This window comes from Amblyraja radiata, unplaced genomic scaffold (assembly GCF_010909765.2).
Source record: "Amblyraja radiata isolate CabotCenter1 unplaced genomic scaffold, sAmbRad1.1.pri scaffold_754_ctg1, whole genome shotgun sequence".
In the NCBI taxonomy this organism is placed as follows: domain Eukaryota; kingdom Metazoa; phylum Chordata; class Chondrichthyes; order Rajiformes; family Rajidae; genus Amblyraja; species Amblyraja radiata.
The window spans coordinates 34,980-58,128 of record NW_022630765.1 but is presented as its reverse complement, the minus strand read 5'-3'; the positions used below and the strand labels follow the sequence as shown (position 1 = coordinate 58,128).

The following is a 23,149-nucleotide window of genomic DNA, read 5'->3' as shown; positions in this document are numbered from 1 at the left end:
GGAGTATTGTGTGCAGTTTTGGTCAACCAATTTGAAGAAAGACATTCTTGCTATTGAAGGAGTGCAGCGTAGGTTCACGAGGTTAATTCCCGGGATGGATGGACAGTCATATGATGAAAGAATGGATTGACTGGGCTTGCATTCACTGGAATTTAGAACGATGTGACGGGATCTTAGAGAAACAGATAAACTTCTTAAGGGATTCGATAGGATTGATTTGAGAATTAAGGGACAAAAGTTTAGGGGCAACATGAGGGGGGACTTTACTCAGAGAGTGGTAGCTGTGTGGAATGAGCTTCGAGTGGAAGTGGTGGAGGCAGGTTCGATTTTATCATTTAAAAATAAATTGGATAGGTATATGACCGGGAAAATAATGGTTTCGGCCCGAAATGTTGCCTATTTCCTTCGCTCCATAGATGCTGCTGCACCCGCTGAGTTTCTCCAGCTTTTTTGTGTACCTTCGATTTTCCAGCATCTGCAGTTCCTTCTTAAACACAAGGAATGGAGGGTTATGGTCTGAGTGCAGGTAGATGGGATTAGGGGAGAATAAGCGTTCGGCATGAACTACAAGGGCCGAGATGGCCTGTTTCCGTGCTGTAATTGTTATGTGGTTATATGGTTATATGATAGGCTAGATGCAGGAAAAATGTTCCTGATGTTAGTGGAGTCCAGAACCAGGGATCACAGTTCAAGAAAGGTCGGATACGGAGTGGGAGGGGGAGTTGAAGTGCTGAGCCACCGGGAGGTCAGGTTGGTTATTGAGGACCGAACGGAGGTGTTCTGCGAAACGATCGCCCAACCTCCGCTTGGTCTCACTGATATAGATCTGCTGACAAGGAGCTGAGGATACTGGTTTAACATAGAAACATAGAAAATAGGTGCAGGAGTAGGCCATTCGGCCCTTTGAGCCTGCACCACCATTCAATATGATCATGGCTGATCATCCAACTCATTATCCTGTACCTGCCTTCTCATCTCGGTCCTAAAAGATTTCCCCCTTATCCTTAAACTGTGACCCCTTGTTCTAGACTTCCCCAACATCGGGAACAATCTTCCTGCATTTAGCCTGTCCAACCCCTTAAGAATTTTGTACGTTTCTATAAGATCCCCCCTAAGTCTTCTAAATTTTAGCGAGTACAAGCCGAGTCTATCCAGTCTTTCTTCATATGAAAGTCTTGACGTCCCAGGAATCAGTCTGGTGAACCTTCTCTGTACTCCCTCTATGGCAAGAATGTCTTTGCCTTAAACTGAAGATTGGCACAGAAATCTGGAGTAACTCAGTGGGACAGGCAGCATCTCTGGAGAGAAGGAATAGGTGAAGTTTTGGTTCAAAAACCTTCTTCAGTCTGAAAGTCACGGGAGATGTAAACAAGAGATATGGACGATGATGTAGAGACACAGAACAATGAATGAAAGATATGTAAAAGAGTAATGATGACAAAAAAACAAGCCATTATTAGCTGTTTGTTGGGTGAGAACAAGAAGCAGGTGCGACCTGTGTGGGGGAGGGATGGAGAGAGAGGGAATGCAGGGGTTACTTGAAGTGAGAGAAATCAATATTCATACCGCTGGGGTGAAAGCTGCCCAAGTGAAATATGAGATGCTGTTCCTCCAATTTGTATTTGGCCTCACTCTGACAGTGGAGGAGGCCCTGGACAGAAAGGTCAGTGTGGGAATGGGAGGGGGAGTTAAAGTGTTTGGCAACCGGGAGATCAGGTAGGTCCAGGCGGGCTGAGCGGAGGTGTTCAGCGGAATGATCGTAGCAGCCCCAGCACCGACCCCTGCAGAACTCCGCTAGTCACTGGCAGCCAACCAGTTAAAGCCTCCTCGCCCCTAAACACTTCTGAGTTGCTGCTGATGGTACCTTGGAGAAGGGAGAGGAGGAAGAATGATCTCCCGATCATTGTCCGATCCCAGATATTCCGTCAGTCCCCGATCTCCTGGTCTGGAAGAGAAAGTGATTGCAGTAAAATTCCAGTGACCAATATACATTAAACGACACGGATGGAATGCTCAGGTGCTGGTCAGGCCACACTTGGAATATTGTGAGGAATTTTCAGTCCTATGTCTGATGAAGCATGTGCAGGCTCTGGATGGGTCCAGAGGTTTACAAGAATGATCCCAGGAATGAGTGTGTTTACATAGGATGAGCGTTTGACGGCGCTGGGCCTGTACTCGCTGGAGTTTAGAAGAATAAGGGGGGACCTCAATGAAACTTACAGAATAGTGAAAGGCCTGGATAGAGTGGTTGTGGAGAGGATGTTTCCACTAGTGGGAGAGGTCATAGCCTCAGAATGAAAGGACATTATTTAGGAAGGAAATGAGGAGGAATTTCTTTAGTCAATGTGGTGAATCTGTGGAATGATTTGCCACAGACGGCTGTGTAGGCCAATTCAAGGTTTCAAGGTCAGTTTATTGTCACGTGTACCATTTAAGGTTAATGAAATTCCAATTACCAAAAAAAAAGCAACAAGAGATACATAAAAGTTAACATAAACATCCACCACAGCGGATTCCCCACCATCCTCAATGTGAAGGAAGGCAATAAAGTCCAAACTTCTTCATCTTTTATTCTCCTGCAGTCAGGGTAATCGAACCTTCTGCAGTCTGGGCGATCGAAGACCCCGCATTGGGGCAATCGAAGACCCTGCGTTGGGGCGATCGAAGACTCCTCGTCGGGGCGATCAAAGCTCCTGTGGTTTGGAGTTTCCTCAAAGTCGGTGTCTAACCAGAGACAACAAGCTCCGTGATGGTAAGTCCTGCAGGCACCAGGGTGCTGCTCTCGAAGTCGTTCTTCAGCAAAGGCCACCAACTCCTCGATGTTAGACCGCAGTGCGGACGGAGATATGATACGGAAAAAAATTGCATCTCCATCGAGGTAAGTGATTAGGAAAAGTTTTCCCCAACTCCCCCCCACTCCCCACATAAAACAACCTAAAAACATTAGAAACATACATTTAACACACAAACAGACAACAAAAAGAGGAAGGGACAGACAGACTGTTGGCGAGGCAGCCATTGCTGGCGCCACCTGGTGGTTAAGTCAGTGGATATTGTTAAGGCACGGATAGATAGATTATGAATTAGTGCGGGTGTCAGGGGTTATGGGGAGAAGGCAGGAGAATAGGGTTAGGAAAGAATGATACATCAGCCATGATTGAATGGTGGAGTAGATTTGATGGGCCAAATGGCCTAATTCTACTCCTATCACATGACCTTTTGACCAATCTAGTTGCCTTCTTTGGTTTTTAAAAGCTTCCCAATCGTTAGACTTCCCGCTAATCATTGCCAAGTAAGATGACGGGGCACGGTGGCGCAGCGGTAGAGTTACTGCCTCACAGCGCCAGGTACCCGACCGATCCTGACTACAGGTGCTGTCTGTACGGAGTTTGTACGTTCTCCCTGTGATCTGCGTGGATTTGCTCCAGGATCTCCAGTTCCTTCCACGCTCCAAAGACGTACAGGTTTGTAGGTTAATTAGACTTCGGTAAAAAAATAAATTATTATTTGTCCGAAGTGTGTGTAGGATAACGTTGGTCACTGGTCAGCATGGGCCGAAGGGCCTGTTTCCACGCTATGTCACTAAACTAAACACAGAACTTGTATGTGAACAGTGATCGCTGGTCGGCACGGACTGGGTGGGATGATGGACCTGTTTCCGCGCTGTGTCTCTAAACTAAAGATAGAACTAGTGTGTGAACGGGTGATCGATTGTCGCCGCTGACTGGATGGGATGATGGAACTGTTTCCGCACTGTATCTCTAAACTAAAGACAGAACTAGTGTGTGAATGGGTGATCGATTGTCGGCACGGACTCGATGGGCCGAAGGGCCTGTTTCCGCGCTGTGTCTCTAAACTGTAAAACTAAACTAAACTGACATCACGGCTACTGTTCTGCCATGTGGTTACGTCCCACAAGTGCCTGGTTCATGAATTCGGGAAGGTATCTGAGGAACAGCCTAGGGCTCTAAGCTGATGATTACTAATGTTGAAGTAAGAGGCTATTCATACAGAGGTTGATGAGGGATTGTGTGGATATATGGAACAAGCTGCCGGTGGAAGTAGTTGAGGCAAGTACAAAAACAACATTTAGTTTAGTATTGTTCAGTGACGAGATACAGTGCGAAAACAGGCCCTTCGGCCCAACGGGTCCGTGCTGACCAACGATCACCCATTTACACACTAGTTCTATGTTTAGTTTGGCAATACAGAGTGGAAACAGGCCCACCGAGTCTGCATTGACTATATCGATCACCCGTGCACACACTAGTTCTGTGTTTAGTTTAGAGATCCAGCATGGAAACAGGCCCTTCGGCCCAACGAGACCACGCTAACTATCAATCACCCCGCTCATTAACACTACCCAACACATGCTTGGGATTATTTAAAATGACACCATGCCAATTAACCATCAAACCAGGAATGTGGATGGAACCTGGATATCCCGGAGAAAGCCCACGCCAGTCACGGGGAGAACGTACAAACTCCGTACAGACAGCACCCATAGTCAGGATCGAACCCGGGACTCTGGCGCTGTGAGGCAGCAACTCTATCGCTGCACCATCATGCTACACTTTAAAAGACACTTGCGCAGGAAGGTGGAGAGGAAAGGTTCAGTGGGATACGGGCCAAACGCAGGAAAATGGGACTAGTTTGGATGGGGGGTTCTTGGTCATTATGGATGAGATGGGCGGAAAGGCCTGTATCCCTGCTCTATGACTCAATGAGGTTGCAGGAATGCCTCCCCCCACCTCCTCACCAGACAATATTGCGAAGAGTATTAGGCCCCGCATCCGAGGCAGGATGTGCTGGCGATGGGGAGGGTCCAGAGGAGGTTTACGAGAACGATTCCAGAGAATGAGTGGGTTAACTAACGTACGATGAGCATTTGCCGGCGCTGGGCCTGTACTCGCTGGGGTTTAGAAAGATGAGGGGAAAACCTCATTGAAACGTTCAGAATAGTGAAAGGCCTGGATAGAGTGGATGTGGGGAGGATGTTTCCACTAGTGGGAGAGGTCATGGCCTCAGAATTAAAGGACGTTCTTTTAGGAAAGCGGTGAGTAGGAATCTCTTTAGCCAGAGGGTGGTGAATCTGTGGAATTCGTTGCCACAGACGGCTGTGGAGGCCAAGTCAATGTGTTTTCAAGGCGGAGATTGTCAGATTCTTGATTAGTATGGGGGTCGGTAGTTATGGGGAGAAGGCAGGAGTATGGGGTCGAGGGAAAGATAGATCAGCCATGATTGAATGGCGGAGTTGACTTAATGGGCCGAATGGCCTAAGTCTGTTACTGTATCTTACAAACGTATGAAATGCTGCCTGACTCACTGAGTTCCCTCAGCAGGTGGAATGTCGCTACAGATTCCAGCATCTGCATCTTTTGTGTCTCAGTGGGAGAAAGTATAATTTGCAAATTTCAGGTGATATGGAAATTTGTGATGTTGTGGTTGGCAAGGGAGGTGGTGTAAGGTTGCAGCAGGATAAAGGTCATGAGGTATCAATATGAAGGTAGACTGGGAAATTCAAGTTGGTACTGGATACCAAGGGAAATAATTTGTAGAGTGCCTTTGAGATGGCTTCTAAGAGCAGCTTGTAATCGAACATACTGGGCAATTTGGTTTGGCATTGGTACAGTGGCTTGCAAAAGTATTCATACCCCTTGAACGTTTCCACAATTTGTCACGTTACAACCACCAACGTAAATGTATTTTATTGGGATTTTCTGTGATAGACCAACACAAAGTGGCGCATAATTGTGAAGTGGAAGGAAAATGATACATGGTTTTCAAATTTTTTTACAAATAAAAAACTGAAAAGCGTGGCGTGCAAAAGTATTCAGCTCCCTTTACTCTGATACCCCTAAATAAAATCCAGTGCAACCAATTGCCTTCAGAAGTCACATAATTCGTAAATAGAGTCCACTTGTGTGTAATCTAATCTCAGTATAAATACAACTGTTCTGTGAAGGCCTCAGAGGTTTGTTAGAGAACATTAGTGAACTAACAGCATCACAAAGCCCAAGGAACACACCAGACAGGTCAGGGATAAAGTTGTGGAGACGTTTAAAGCAGGGTTAGGTTATAAACATATATCCCAAGCTTTGAACATCTCACGGAGCACTGTTCAATCCATCATCCGAAAATGGAAAGAGTATGGCACAACTGCAAACCTACCAAGACATGGCCATCCACCTAAACTGACAGGCCGGGCAAGGAGAGTATTGATCAGAGAAGCAGCCAAGAGGCCCATGGTAACTCTGGAGGAGCTGCAGAGATCCACAGCTCAGGTGGGAGAATCTGTCCACAGGACAACTATTAGTCGTGCACTCCACAAATCGGGCCTTTATGGAAGAGTGGCAAGAAGAAAGCCATTGTTGAAAAAAAAAGCCATAAGAAGTTCCGTTTGCAGTTTGCCACAAGCCATGTGGGGGACACAGCAAACATGAGGAGGAAGGTGCTCTGGTCAGATGAGACCAACATTGAAGTTTTTGGCCTAAATGCAAATCGCTATGTGTGGCGGAAAACTAAAACTGCACATCACCCTGAACACATCATCCCCACTGTGAAACATGGTGGTGGCAGCATCATGCTGTGGGGATGCTTTTCTTCAGCAGGACAGGGAAGCTGGTCAGAATTTATGGGAAGATGGATGGAGCCAAATACTCGGCAATCTTGGAAGAAAACCTGTTAAGAGTCTGCAAAAGACTTGAGACTGGGGCGGAGGTTCACCTTCCAGCAGGACAACGACCCTAAACATACAGCCAGAGCTACAATGGAATGGTTTAGATCAAAGCATATTCATGTGTTAGAATGGCCCAGTCAAAGTCCAGACCTAAATCCAATTGAGAATCTCTGGCAAGACTTCAAAATTGCTGTTCACAGATGCTCTCCTTCCAATCTGACTGAGCTTGAGCTATTTTGCAAAGAAGAATGGGCAAAAATGTCAGTCTCTAGATGTGCAAAGCTGGTAGAGACATACCCCAAAAGACTTGCAGCTGTAATTGCAGCGAAAGGTGGTTCTACAAAGTATTGAATCAGGGGGGCTGAATACTTTTGCACGCCACACTTTTCAGTTTTTTATTTGTAAACAATTTGAAAACCATGTATCATTTTCCTTCCACTTCACAATTATGCACCACTTTGTGTTGGTCTATCACATAAAATCCCCAATAAAACACATTTACGTTTGTGGTTGTAACGTGACAAAATGTGGAAAAGTTCAAGGGGTATGACAACTTTTGCAAGCCACTGTAAATGGGGGGCATAGTGGCGCAGCGGTAGAGTTGCTGCCTCACAGCGCCAGAGACCCGGGTTCGATCCTGACTGTAGGTGCTGTCTTTACAGTGTTTGTATGATTCCCCATGCTCCGGTTTCCTCCAACACTCCAATGATCCTACAGGTTTGTAGGTTAATTGGCTTGTATAAATTAGCAAATTGTCCCTTGTGTGTGTAGGATGGTGTTAGTGTGCGGGGATCGCTGGTCAGCGCGGACTCGGTGGGCTGAAGGGCCTGTTTCCACTCTGTATCTCTAAAAATAAAAGTATTGTATAACAAACCAGATTTAATCAGGGTGGTTATGGTAAAAGAACCGTTCAGAGGTAGTGACCATAAAATGATAAAATGCTGAGGCTTTATAACATGCTGGTCAGACCGCACATGGAGTATTGGGAGCAGTTTAGGGCCCTATATATTAGGTATGTTGCAAAGCCTACCTGAAGCGTCGTTGAAAATCTGTCGCTGCGGGTGTGCGCGATTTTGGCGCCGTTTAGAGGGGGCGGGTTTAAAACGCGATTTTCTCTAAGCTGTTCCAATCGAAAATGTTCAGCCTAGTTAATTATTAACGAAAAATCGCTGGAAGACCCCGTCGCAAAAGCTATTATTAGGTTTAAAGGCCTTGAATAATAGTTATAGTAGTTTAAAAATCAATCTCTAAACCCGCGACCGCCAGCAACCGCAGGGTCTCATAAAGCAAACAACTGAAGTTAGGTTGTATATTTTTACATTAAAAAGGGCTTCTAAAGATCCTTTTATACAAAGTTTAATATTGCGAGTAGCTCATTTTGGGCCCATTATATCCCGCAGTATTTTTCTCGGCATTTGAGAGCACAAATCCACCGCAATGTGAACGTTCTAAACCAGCGCGTTCCACAGGGACCCACTTGAAAGCTGATTTAAATGGGCATTTATTTACAGCAATTAAACACTAAATTCCTTCCATTTGGCCTATAAATTAATGTAAATGAGATTTAAAAATCATGTTTTATTGTGAATTATTTGTGAATATTATTTGGACATTTAGGCTATTTAAAAATGTTAATCATTTATTAAGAAATGGATAGATGTTTAGATCTAGTAATTGAAGTCTGAAATTAGCTACAATTAGGTAACTAACTAATTATATGCTTTAATTTCAGGTCATCCAAGTAAGATTATTTTATATTTGTTTCAGAATGCTTCAATCTATGATAACTGAAAATTTCATTCAGTTCTCTTAATTTTTAAGAAAGTTATGGGCTTTTGACTGTTCACGATCACAGCTTTTTTGTTATGTCCATAGAAAATCAATAGGGAACAAGATGCTCATTTCCCAGTATGAAAATGGCCATAGCTTTTTAAATACTTGAGATATGAAAGTGAATTAGGTGTCAAATTAAACTTATTTTTATGCTTTATCTGATGGGATAAATTACAGACTTGATTTTTAAAATCTCAAAATTTTGTAACATTGCTATATATATGAGGAGATAGGTACTGGCATTGGAGAGGATCATAGAAACAGAAACATAGAAAGTAGGTGCGAGAGTAGACCACCAGGTCCGTCGAGCCCGCACCGCCATTCGCTCATGGCTGAACACTAAACAGACACACTTACCCACAAACAGTAGACACAAGACACAGAACACAAGACACTACCCTCCCCTTTATACCGCTATCACCCCTCTCCACCCCAAGAACCTCGTGATCTCCTGGGGGAGGCAAAAAACCGGATAAAAACCCAGGTCCAATTCGGGAAAAAAATCCGGGAAATTCCTCTCCGACCCCAATCCAGGCGATCGACACTTGTCCAGGAGATCACTCAGGTCTTACTATACTAACCATACCTAGGTCCATATCCCTGCCCTCTCCCCGTAGCCCCTTATCCCCTTGGCAGCTAAAAAACCATCTATTTTAGTCTTAAATATATTTAAAGTTTCTGCTTCCACTGCTCCCTGGGGCAGTGAATTCCATAAATTAACCACCCTCTGGGTGAAGAAGTTCTTCCTCATCTCAGTTTTAAAAGAGCCCCCCCTTATTCTGCAACTATGTCCCCTAGTTCTAGTTTCCCCGATCATTGGGAACATCCTCGGTGCATCCACCCGATCAAGGCCCCTCACGATCTTATATGTTTCAATGAGATCGCCTCTCATTCTTCTAAACTCCAAAGAGTAGAGTTCCAGCCTACTTAACCTTTCCTCATATGTCAATCCCCTCATTGCAGGAATTAATCTTGTAAACCTTCGCTGCACTGCCTCCAGGGCTAGTACATCCTTTCTTAAGTATGGACCCCAGAACTGTACACAGTATTCCAAATGTGGTCTCACTAATACTGTGTACAGCTGCAGCAAGACCTCCGTGTTTTTATACTCAATCCCCCTAGCAATAAAGGCCAAAACTCCATTGGCCTTCCTGATTGCTTGCTGCACCTGCATACTAACTTTTAGTGATTCATGTACTAATACCCCTAGATCCCTTTGCGTTGCATTACAACGCAGCTCCTCCTCATTTAGAAAATAACTTGCCCTATCATTTTTTTTCCCAAAGTGAATGACTTCACATTTATTAGTATTAAATTTCATCTGCCAAGTTGTTGCCCACTCACCTAGCTTATCTATATCCTTTTGCAGACTCTTCCTATCCTCCTCATCCCCTACTTTTCCTCCCATTTTTGTATCGTCCGCAAATTTTGATATATTACACTTGGTTCCCTCCTCCAAATCATTTATATAAATTGTGAACAACTGGGGTCCCAGCACCGACCCTTGCGGAACCCCGCTAGTTACCGGTTGCCATCCCGAGTATGAACCATTTATCCCCACTCTCTGCTTCCTATTTGTTAGCCAATCCTCTACCCATGCTAATATATTACCCCCAATCCCATAATTTTTTATTTTTAGCAATAGTCTCTTATGTGGCACCTTGTCAAAAGCCTTTTGGAAGTCCAAGTATACCACATCCACCGGTTCCCCTTTATCCACCCGGGTTGTTACTTCCTCAAAGAATTCGAGCAGATTCGTTAAACAGGACTTCCCCTTCACAAAACCATGCTGGTTCTGTCCGATGAAGTCATGTTTATCCAAGTGCCCCGTTAGTGTTTCTTTAATAATTGTCTCTAACATTTTACCCACCACCGATGTTAGACTAACCGGTCTATAGTTACCCGCCTTCTGTTTACTTCCTTTTTTAAATATAGGTGTTACATTGGCCATTTTCCAATCCACTGGGACCGTTCCTGCCTCCAGGGGTTTTGGAAAATTATCACCAATGCATCCACAATCCCCACCGCTATCTCCCTCAAGACCCTTGGATGTAATCCATCAGGCCCAGGGGATTTATCCTCCTTCAGTCTCATTAATTTCCCTAATACCACCTCCTTGGTGATCTTAATAGTATTTAGCTCCTCCATTCCTACCGCCCCCTGTTTATCCAGCGTTGGAATATTTTTTGTGTCTTCTATGGTGAAGACTGATACAAAATACTCGTTTAATGCCTTTGCCATTTCCATGTTCCCCACCAACAACTCTCCAGTCTCACCCTCCAATGGACCAACGTTCACCTTAGCCACCCTGTTTCTTTTTATATAGCTATAAAAACTCTTACTATTAGTTTTTATGTTGTTCGCTAAATTCCTTTCATAGTCTATTTTCCCCGTCTTAATTAATCTCTTAGTTATTTTTTGCTGACCTTTAAATGCTTCCCAATCCTCTACCCTCCCACTATCTCTGGCTACCTTATATGCCCTTGCCTTCAGCCGAATACTATCCTTTATAGTTTTACTGAGCCATGGCTGACTGTTCTTACCCTTACCCCTTTTTTTCTTCATAGGAATAAATTTTTCTTGAAGGTTATACAGTATACCCTTAAACGTACACCACTGCTCATGTACCGTCTTATTCTTGAGTCTGCTATCCCAGTCAACTTTGATCAGCTCAGTCCTCATACCTTCATAATCCCCCTTATTTAGTACTAAGCACCCTAGCCTGAGTTTCAACCTGCTCCCCTTCTATTTGAATATGGAATTCGACCATATTGTGGTCACTTGTTCCCAACGAGTCCCTAACTATGACATTTTTAATTAATCCTGCTTCATTACACAGGACCAGATCCAAGATTGCCTCCCCCCTTGTCGGTTCTGTGACATACTGTTCTAGGAACCCGTCTCTAATACATTCTATAAACTCTTCCTCTAGTCTACCCTGCCCAGTTTGGTTTGCCCAATTAATATGAAAATTGAAGTCCCCCATGATTACAGCAGTTCCCTTTTTACATGCGTCAACTATTTGCAGATTTATGTTCTGACTAACAGCGTCACAGCTATTTGGAGGTCTATAAATTACACCCACTAGTGTTTTTTCCCCTTGTTATTCTCTATCTGTACCCAAGCTGTTTCACTATCCTGATCCTTCAACGCAATATCCTTCCTCTCTATTGCCGTTATTCCCTCCCTTATTAAAAGGGCCACCCCTCCTCCCTTTCTTTCCTGTCTATCTTTCCTAATTGTCGAGTACCCCTCTATATTTAACTCCCAGTCCTGATCCCCTTGCAGCCATGTCTCCGTAATGGCCACGATATCATAACTATATATACTTAATTGCACCGTTAATTCATTTATCTTATTACGAATACTCCGTGCATTTAGATAAAGCACTTTCAGATGATTTTTACTGCCCTTCCTTTCCGTTTTTGCCCCTTTTACATCTAGAGCTTTATCTTCACACATTCTGTCTCCTGTCACATTTTGACTTTCCGCTTCCCCACTGATACCCTGCTCTATTTCCTCTACCCCTGCCGTTATTACCCCCCCTTGATACCTCCCCCCCGCTACTTAGTTTAAAGACCTCTCTACTGCCCTAGTTATATGATTTGCCAGGACCCCAGTCCCAGCACCGTTCAGGTGAAGTCCGTCCTTACAGAACAGATCCCCCCTGTCCCAGTACTGGTGCCAGTGGCCCAAGAAACCAAACCCATTATTCCCACACCAGTCTTTGAGCCACGCATTCAGCTTTTTAATTTTACGTACCCTCGCCGATTTGGCCCGTGGCTCAGGTAGCAATCCGGAGATCAGTACCCTCGAGGTTCTGCTTTTTAATTTATTCCCTAACTGCTCAAACTCCTTCAGCAGATCCTCCTTCCTCGTCCTTCCTATGTCATTGGTCCCCACATGGACCACGACCACTGGATCCTCCCCCTCCCTCTGCAAATTTCTCTCCAGCATCGCAGAGATATCCTTAACCCTAGCACCGGGTAGGCAACACAGCCTTCGGGACATGTTCTGCTGGCCGCAGAGAACCTTATCTACCCCCCGAATAATACTATCCCCTATCACTACGGCATTTCTTCTAACTCCCCCCTCTTGAATGGCCTCCTGATCCACGGTGCTGCAGCCAGGTTGCTCATCCCTCCCACAGCCCCTGATCCCGTCCTTACATTGAGTAAGAGCCTCGGTCATGCTCGTCAGGTACAAGGGCTGTGGCTCCTGCCGCATCTCCTCCTGGTTCCCCCTACCTGCCTCGCTTATGGCCACACCTTCCTTTCCTTGCTCACTGCCTACTGAATTAGTTAAACTGGTCGGTGTGACCATCCCCTGGCACAAAACATCCAGGTAATACTCCCCCTCCCTGATGTACCGCAGCGTATGAAGTTGGGTCTCCAGCTCATCAATGCGGAGCTGGAGTTCCTCTAGCCTCAAACACTTACTGCAGCTGTAGGGATCTTCTACATCAATGGTGTCGACAAATTCCCACATCTCGCAGTATTGGCACATCTCCTGACCGCCCATCTTATATAAGTAATTAACTGGTCCTATTTAAGAATCCCCTACTGTATTGATACACCCCTTATTTATATAATCCTACCTCCTATAAATAGGAAAGTACTCACCCCAGCCGTAAATTACCTACTGGTTTGGCTGTCTAGTGGTAATTCCGTCCGCTCTTCCTGTCTGGTCCACTGCTCCCTTGCAGTGCGTGGCAAACCTCTTTGCCTCTGTTAGTCTCTGTTAGTCTCTCGAGCCGCGGCTCCGTCCGTCCTCCCTCGGCGACAGCACCTGTGGCACCGCGGTCGTGACGTCCCTTCCGTTCCTGCAGAGCCTTCCTGTCCTGGGCGGAGTCTGCAGCTAACTGTGTGCTCACGTCCGGTAGGTCAGCCTCACGTCTCCCCTTCTGCCAATCCAGAGGAAGTTTATCAGAATGGTGGCTTCAACATATGATGAGCATTTGTCATCATTGGGCCTGTACGCGCTGGAGTTTAGAAGGATGAAGGGGCACCTCATTGAAACTTACCGAACAGTGAAAGGCTTGGATAGCGTGGATGTAGAGAGAATGTTTTCACTAGTGGGAGTGTCCAGGACTAGAGGTCACAGCTTCAGAATTAAAGGACATTCCTTTACAAAGGAGACGAGGAGGAATTTCCTTAATCAGTGAGTGGTGAATCTGTGGAATTATTTGCCACAGACGGCTGTGGACGACAAGTCAATGGATATTTTTAAGGCAGAGATAGATAGATTCTTGATTAGTGTGGGTGTTGGGTTATGGGGAGAAGGCAGGAGAATGGGGTTAGGAGGGAGTGATAGATCAGCTGTGATTGAATGGCAGAGTAGACTTGATGGGGGGGGAATGGCCTTATTCTCCTATCACGTATGACCTTAAATATCATCAACAACATAATTGAAGCTGTGGTCAATAAGGCACACTGATGTCTCATCTTGCTCAAAAGATGAAGGAAGTTCGTCATTTCTCCAGTGACTCACACCAACATCTGCACATGAATTGTGAAAGAACACCGTTAGGTTGCTTCACACCATGGTTTGGCAACAGCTCTGCTCAAGACCACAAGAAATTGCTGAGAGCTTAGTTTAGTTTAGAGATTCAGCACGGTAACAGGCCCTTCGGCCCACCGAGTCCGTGCCATGCTAGTGTGCGGGGACCAGCGATTCCCGCACACTAGCACTATCTGACACACACTCGGGCCAATTAATAATCTTGCCACGCCAATTCACCTACAAACCTGAACGTCTTTGGAATGTGGGAGGAAAGCTCAGTAAACCCAAGCTGGCCAAGAGTCCAGATTGAAGAATGCTTTATTGTCACATGTCCCAGACAGTACAATTAAATTCTTTAGCAGGTCAACAGAATATGTAAACGGGCAAGGTACACAAAAATGCTGGAGAAACTCAGCGGGTGCAGCAGCATCTATGGAGCGAAGGAAATAGGCAAAGTTTCGGACCGAAACCCTTCTTCAGACAGGCAAACTTTGGAGGGACAAGCACCTGACATCAGGATTTAACCTGGGTCTCTGGCACTGTGAGGCAACACTACCGCTGCACCACTGTGCCGCCCCAATCGTGGATATCGCTCAGTCCATCACACAAAGCAGTCTCTCCATTCCACCCCCTGAAGGGCCTGTTAGAAAGCATTTTATCAGCTTGGTTTTGGAACAGCTCCAACCACACAACCTTTCTTTGGCCCATCTATTGGTATGGTTGGAAATTGCCATGTGTACCAGAATTGAGTGTTTGCATGCAACCCAGGCAAGTCGTACTACACAAGGTCATGATGATAGGAGCAGAATTAGGCCCATCAAGTCTACTCCGCCATTCAATAATGGCCGATCTATCTCTCCCTCCTAACCCCATTCACTTGCCTTCTCCCCATAACCTCTGACACCCGTACTAATCAAGAATCTATCGATCTCTGTCTTAAATACATCAACTGATTTGGAATTCCACAGATTCATCACCTTCTGACTAAAGATATTCCTCCTCATCTCCTTCCTAAAAGAACATCCCTTAATTCTGAGGCTATAACCTCTGGTCCGATACTCTCCCACAAGTGGAAACATCCTCTCCACGTCCATTCTATCCAAACCATTCACTATTCTGTACGTTTCAAAGAGGTTCCCCCCTCATTATTCTAAATTCCAGCGAGTACAGGCCCAATGCCGTCAAACGCTCACCATATGTTAATCATCTAATTCCTGGGATCATTCATGTAAACCTCTCGACCCTCTCCAGAGCCAGATACGGTGCTCAAAACTTGAGTACAATTAACTCACAATATTGAGTACAATTAAGAGTCAAGGGAGAGGGAGACACAGAGACACATTTCTGTCCTGGGCCTCCTCCACTGTCAGAGTGAGGCCCAACACAAACTGGAGGAACAGCACCTCATATTTCACTTGGGCAGTTTACACCCCAGCATTATGAATAACATAACATAAGCAAGTAACCCTTGCTCTCCCTCTCTCTCAATTCCTCCCCTTTCCTATTCTAGGACCAGTCTGTCTGATTAAATCTTATCTCTGTTTGTTTCGTTGTCACCTTCTCCCCGCTAACAATGATCTATCTACATTTTCCTCGAACTTCATAACCTTTGTCTCGTTTTCACACCTTTCACTTCATTATCTCCGTGTCTCTCTCTCCCCCCTCACTCTCAATCTGAAGAAGGGTCACGACCCGAAACGTTACCCATTCCTTCTCACCGATTTGCAGATTTGGGGACAGTTTCTTCCCAGTTATTATCAGGTAACTGAATCATCCTACAACAACCAGAGAGCAGTGCTGAACTACTAACTACCTCTTTGATAGAAACATAGAAAATAGGTGCAGGAGTAGGCCATTCGGCCCTTTGAGCCTGCACCGCCATTCAATATGATCATGGCTGATCATCCAACTCAGTATCCTGTACCTACCTTCTCTCCATACCCCCTGATCCCTTTAACCATAAGGGCCACATCTCACTCCCTCTTAAATATAGCCAATGAACTGGCCTCATCTACCTTCTGTGGCAGAGAATTCCACAGATTCACCACTCTCTGTGTGAAAAATGTTTTTCTCATCTCGGTCCAAAAAGATTTCCCCCTTATCCTTAAACTGTGACCCCTTGTTCTGGACTTCCCCAACATCGGGAACAATCTTCCTGCATCTAGCCTGTCCAACCCCTTAAGAATTTTGTAAGTTTCTATAAGATCCCCCCTCAATCTTCTAAATTCTAGCGAGTACAAGCCGAGTCTATCCAGTCTTTCTTCATATGAAAGTCCTGACATCCCAGGAATCAGTCTGGTGAACCTTCTCTGTACTCCCTCTATGGCAAGAATGTCTTTCCTCAGGTTAGGAGACCAAAACTGTACGCAATACTCCAGGTGTGGACTCACCAAGACCCTGTACAACTGCAGTAGAACCTCCCTGCTCCGAAATTCAAATCCTTTTGCTATGAATGCTAACATACCATTCGCCTTCTTCACTGCCTGCTGCACCTGCATGCCTACTTTTAATGACTGGTGTACCATGACACCCAGGTCTCGTTGCTTTTCCTAATCGGGTTGATGACCCGAAGACTATCCTTGATCAGTCTTTGCTGGTTTTACCTTACACTAAACATTATTCCCTTATCATGTATCTGTACACTGTAAATGGAACAATGGTAATCATGTATAGGAAGGAACTGCAGATGCTAGTTTAAACCGTAGATAGACACAAAATGCTGGCGTAACTCAGCGGGACAGGCAGCATCTCTGAATAGAAGGAATGGGTGACATTTCGGGTCGAGACCCTTCTTTTATCCACAGATGCTCCCTGTCCCGTTGAGTTACTCCAGCATTTTGTGTCTATCTTCGATTATAATCATGTGTTGTCTTTGCGTTGACTGGTTAGCACGCAACAAAAGCTTTTCACTGTATCTCGGTACATACGACAATAAACATAGATAACACAGAATAATAGAAATAGGTGCAGGATGAGGCCATTCGGCCCTTCCAGCCAGCACCGCTATTCAATATGATCATTGCTGATCATCCACAATCAGTACCCCGTTCCTGCCTTCTTCCCCCATATCCCGTAAGAGCTAAATCTAACTCTCTCTTAAAAACATCCAGTGAATTGGCCTCCACTGCCTTCTGTGGTAGAGAATTCCACAGATTCACAACTCTCTGGGTGAAAAAGTGTTTCCTCGTCTCGGTTCTAAATGGCCTACCGCTGATAATTAAACTGTGACCCCTGGTTCTGGACTCCCCCAACATCGGGAACATTTTTCCTGCATCTAGCCTGTCCAATCCTTTAAGAATTTTTTATGTTTCTATAATATATCCTCTCATCCTTCTAAATTCCAGTAAATACAAGCCCAGTCGACCCATTCTTTTATCATATGTCAGTCCCGCCATCCCGGGAATTAACCTGGCGAAAATGTTTAACGAAGAACAGCAGATACTGGTTTTAATTGAAGGTAGACACAAAATCCTGGAATAACTCAGTGGGACAGGCAGTATCTCTGGAGAGAAGGCATGGGTGACGTTTCGGATTTTGAATAAGGGTTTCGGCCCGAAACGTTGCCTATTTCCTTCGCTCCATAGATGCTGCTGCACCCGCTGAGTTTCTCCAGCATTTTTGTGTACTTTCGGATTCGCGACCCTTTTTCAGACCTGATGAACCTATGCAGCACTCCCTCAATAGCAAGAAAACTGAATTGAACTCTCCAGAGATGCTGCCTGTCTCGCTGAGTTACTCAAGCATTTTGTGTCTATCTTCGGTGTAAGCCAGCATCTGCAGTTACCTTAATACACAACGTATTTCAGTGATCAGACTCTGTACAAAATTACAACTCAACTAAACAGGTTGCTGTTTGTGGGAACAAGCGACAGACACAGAATTACGTACCTGGGTTGTGTTCACTGCTCGTGTCTGGAATATCGACTGTCAAACTCTTGTTCTCAGTGGCCGTCACTGTGTGGAGAACACGAATGTGTAGAGGGGAAAATTTACATCAGGAAACTGAAGTAAAATAATGAAGTATTCCTTTATCAGCAAATAGTTAACCCCTTTCATCCCTGATGTGGTATGACTTTGATTTAGTGGAGGGAGTGGTGTAATGTGGGAAGAGTCCCTCACTATCTCTGCAAACCTACTCTGGCTCTGACCCTATTCCTGGTCTCTGTAACCCCCTCCCCACCGGCCCCTACTCCCCTCCCTGTCAAATTGGAGGTATTTAATCTAGTGGGTGTGACAGTCTCCTGTTCCACATCGCCATGTTTAGGGTGCTCATTTGGGCAACACTGCACTGATTCAAGAATTGTGTAGTGATTCTGCACTGCACTGATTCAAGAACTGCAGATACTGGTTTAAATCGAAGATAGACACAAAATGCTGGAATAACTCAGCGGGACAGGCAGCATCTCTGGAGAGAAGGAATGGATGACGTTTCAGGTCTGAAGAAGGGTCTCGACCCAAAACATCACCCATTCCTTCTCTCCAGAGATGCTGCCTGCCCAGCTGAGTTACTGATTCAAGATTGTTTGGATTTGTGCAAGGCAAGTTTGCCCAACTAACCCCGCAAAGTTTTTTAATGAATTAGCAGAGAGTGAAAACCTAGAACAGAGAATAGCACAGCACCGAAACAGGCCCTCCGGCCCACCAAGTCCGCGCCGACCATCGATCACCCGTTCACACACTGGTTCTATGTTTAGTTTAGAGATACAGTGCGGAAACAGACCCTTCGGCCCACCGAGTCCACGCCGACCATCGATCACCCGTTCACACACTGGTTCTATGTTTAGTTTAGAGATACAGTGCAGAAACAGGCCCTTCGGCCCACCGAGTCCGCACCGACCTGCGATCCCGCACACTAACACCATCCGACACACTAGGGACTATTGCACTTATATCAAGCCTATTATCCTACAAACATGTACGTCTTTGGAAACCAAAGATCTTGGAAAAAACCCACGCAGAGAACGTGCAAGCTCTGTACAGACAACTCATGTAGTCGGGATCGAACCTGTGTTGCTGGCGCTGTGAGGCAGCAACTCTACCACTGCTCCACCGTGCCACCCACTTCAGCTTTCCCCCTCTGACCTTAATTTACCCCCGTAGGTTATCCCTAGTGTATGAGTAAGACTCATGGGAAACAGTGAAGTGGCAGGGACTTGAGAGGCCCAAGAGATGACCTCTTGCTTCACGAGGAAGTGGAACAGGAAATTTAGTGCGAAAAATAAAAATGTCCTTTTTTCAGAATTACGGGAAAATATATCCAACAGTTCCCCGAAGCTGATGGTGCAGAAGTCCCTTTATTAATCTAGAAAGCAAAGTGCTGGAGGAACTCAGCGAATCTGCGGAGGGAGTGGACTAGTTTCACCAGTTCCTTGTTTCTACAAACCACAGTTCAGATTGAGTCCCTTCAAAACAGGCCCTTTGGCCCAACTTGCCCACACTGGCCAACATGTCCCAGCTACACTAATCCCACCTGCCCACGTTTGGTCCATATCCCTCCAAACCTGTCCTATCCATGTACCTAGACTCAAAATACTGGAGTAACTCAGCGGGACAGACAGCATCTCTGGAGAAATGGGCGGCGTTTCGGGTCGAGACCCTCTTCAGACCTATCCATGTACCTGTATGTTTCTTAAACGTTGGAACAGTCAATGTTTCAATGACCTCCCCTGGCAGCTTGTTCCATATACCCACCACCGCTTTGTGTGACTAAGTTACGCCTCAGATCACTACTAAATCTTTCCCCCTCTCACCATAAACCTATGTCCTCTGGTCCTCAATTCACCTACTGTGTGTGTCTACCTAATCTATTCCTCTCATGATTTTGTACACCTCTATAAGATCACCCTCATCTTCCTGCACACCAAGGAATTCTCATCCTCTCCCTATAGCTCAAACCATAGAATCCTGGCAACATCCTCATAAATCTTCTCCGTACGCTTTCCGGCTGAAAACATCTTTCCTATCACATGGTGCCCAGCACTGAACACACATATTCTAAATGCGGCCTCACCAACGTCTTATACAACTGCAAGATGACTTCCCAACTTCTACACTATTTGAACTGTATGAGCAGGTGTGAATGGGTCAAAGCCTGGCAAGTGATAGGTGGATACAGGTGAGGGGGTGATCGGCAGATGAGTAGACTAGGAGGGAGTGTCTAGAACCAGAGGCACAGCCTCAGAATTGAAGGACGTACTTTTGGGAAGGCAACAAGGAATAATAATAATAATACATTTTATTTATGGGCGCCTTTCAAGAGTCTCAAGGACACCTTACAAAAATTGAGCATGTAGAGGAAAAGCATGTAAGGGGAATGAAATAAATTGTAGAGACATGACTAGTACACAAAGTAAAGACAGAATTCAATACAAAACACAGTATGAGGCAATTAATGCACAGATGAAAAGGGACGGGGACGTGGGGCTAAGGATAGGCAGAGGTGAAGAGATGGGTCTTGAGGCGGGACTGGAAGATGGTGAGGGACACGGAATTGCGGATCAGTTGGGGGAGGGAGTTCCAGAGCCTGGGAGCTGCCCTGGAGAAGGCTCTGTCCCCAAAACTGCGGAGGTTGGACTTGTGGATGGAGAGGAGACCGGCTGATGTGGATCTGAGGGACCGTGAGGGTTGGTAGGGGGAGAGGAGGTCAATGAGATATGGGGGGGGGGGGGGGCAGATGGTGGAGGGCTTTGTAGGTGAGGATCAGGATTTTGTAGGTGATCCGGTGGGAGATGGGAAGCCAGGGAAGTTGTTTGAGGACTGGAGTGATGTGATGCCAGGATTTGGTATGGGTGATGAGTCGGGCGGCTGCGTTCTGGACCAGTTGGAGTCGGTTGATGTAGGTGGAGCTGATGCCAAGGAGAAGTGAGTTGCAATAGTCCAGTCGGGAGGAGATGAAGGCATGGATGAGTCTTTCAGCAGCGGGCGGTGTGAGAGAGGGTCTGAGTTTGGCGATGTTGCGGAGATGAAAGAAGGAGGTTTTAATGACATGGCGGATGTGAGGCTCAAGGGAGAGGGTGGAATCAAAGATCACGCCAAGGTTGCGGGCCTGGGGAGATGGGGAGACAGTGGTGCCGTGGATGGTGAGAGTGGGGTTATTGATTTTGCTGAGTGTGGCTTTGGAGCCTATGAGGAGGAATTCTGTATTATCGCTGTTGAGTTTGAGGAAATTATGTTGCATCCAGGTTTTTATAGCTGACAAACAGGAGTTGATATGGGAGAGGGGGGGGGGGGGGGGGGTGGGGGGGGATTTGGTGCCAATGTAAATCTGGGTGTCATCAGCGTAACAGTGGAAGTCCAGATTGAAGTGGCGGAGTATCTGACCAAGGGGGAGGATGTAGATGATGAAGAGGAGGGGGCCGAGTACGGAGCCTTGGGGAACGCCTTAAGTGACTGCGGCTGTAGCAGAGGTGTGGTTGTGGAGAGAGATGAAGTGGGATCTGTTGGAAAGGTAGGAACGGAGCCAGCTGAGTGCAGAGCCTTCAATGCCGAGGTATTTGAGTCCGGTGAGCAGGATGTTATGGTTCACTGTATCGAAGACTGCGCTCAGGTCGAGGAGGATGAGGATGTTGAGGGAACCAGTGTCAGCAGAGGTGAGGGGGTCGTTGAGGACTTTGAGGAGAGCAGTTTCTGTGCTATGGAGGGGGCGAAAGCCAGATTGGAGGGGTTCAAGTAGGTTATACGCAAGGACGTGGGAATGAAGTTGCGACGCAACGATACGCTCCAGGGTTTTTGAAAGAAAGGGGAGGTTTGAGATTGGGCGGTAGTTAATGAGAGAGGAGGGATCAAGACCAGGTTTCTTTAAGATTGGTGTAACGGCAGCAGTTTTGAAAGCGGAGGGGACAATTCCTTGGGACAATGAGTTGAAGAGATTAGTGAGGTAGGGGCAGAGAACGGGGAGGCAGGACTTCAACAGGGGAGTGGGGAGAGGGTCGAGGGAGCAGGTAGTGGGTTTGGAAGAGCTGATGAGTTTGGAGATTTCAATAGGGGTGACCAGGTCAAACTGGGAGAGGAAGCAGTGTGGAGGAGGGTTAAGGAGGTCAGTGGAGCTGTTGAAAGGAGGGGCCTTGGTAGGTGGTGGAGTAGATGCTGGGGAGTCGGGCACAGGGGATAAAGATTGATAGATGGTGCTGATTTTATCAGCGAAAAAGTGGAGGAATGAGTTGCAGTGATCCGGAGTAGAGGTAGGGAGAGTGTTGGCACGAGGCTTGAGGAGGTTGCCCACTGTGGAGAAGAGGGTTCTGTGGTTTAGGCAGGGATCGGTGAATATGGAGGAGAGGTAGGCAGATTTTGCAGCAATGAGGGCATCTTTGTAGTCAGTGAGGTGGAGTTTGTAAGCTTCAAGGTGGACTGTGAGAGATGATTTCTTTATAAGTCGTTCGGGTTGGCGACCAGTCTGTTTCAGTTTACGAAGGAAGACTTTCTTTAGTCAGAGGGAGGTAAATCTGTGGAATTCTTTACCACAGAACGTTGTGGAGGCCAAGTCAATAGATATTTTTAAGGTATGAGAATGATAGATTCTTGATTAATGCGAGTGTCAGGGGTTATGGGGCGAAGGCAGGAGAATGGGGTTGAGGGAGAGATAGACCAGCCATGATTCAATGGTGTTGATGGGCCGAATGGCCTAATTCTGCTCCTATCATAAGGTCATAAGGAATAGTAGTACAATGTTCTTTAATTCTGAGGATATGACCTAGACTCTCCCATTTGTGGAAACATCCTCTCCACATCCACTCTATCCAAGTCTTTCACTAATCTGTATGTTTCAATGAGGTCCCCCATCATTCTTCTAAACTCCAGCGAGAACAGGCCCAGTGCTAACAAACGCTTATCATCGGTTAGTGTACTGATTCCTGGGATCATTCTTGTAAGCCTCCTCTGGACTATCTTAGAGTCATCCTTCCTCAGATACGGTGCCCTAAATTACTCACCATATTCCAAAAGCAGCCTTACCAGCGCCTTATAGAGCCTCAACATTATATCCCTGTTTGTGTATATAAGCCCTATAGACAAATATGCTCGCATTGAGTTTGCTCGCTATATTACCATTATCACAATAACTTATGAAGCGGCAGAAACTCGAGCGGCCCAACGACCTCTTGATATATGAGAAAGTAGACAGAAGTTGTGACAGGAAAT

The 23,149-nt window shown here is 45.9% G+C and overlaps 1 long non-coding RNA gene across 1 annotated transcript; it reads left to right on the top strand.

Moving 5' to 3' along the window:
- Positions 1 to 1,930: 1,930 nt before the first annotated feature.
- LOC116970328 lies at positions 1,931 to 20,365 on the top strand. The gene is made up of 3 exons (XR_004411106.1): positions 1,931 to 1,966; positions 4,612 to 4,616; positions 20,356 to 20,365. It is a non-coding gene; the product is annotated as an uncharacterized LOC116970328 (long non-coding RNA).
- The last annotated feature ends 2,784 nt before the right edge of the window (positions 20,366 to 23,149 follow it).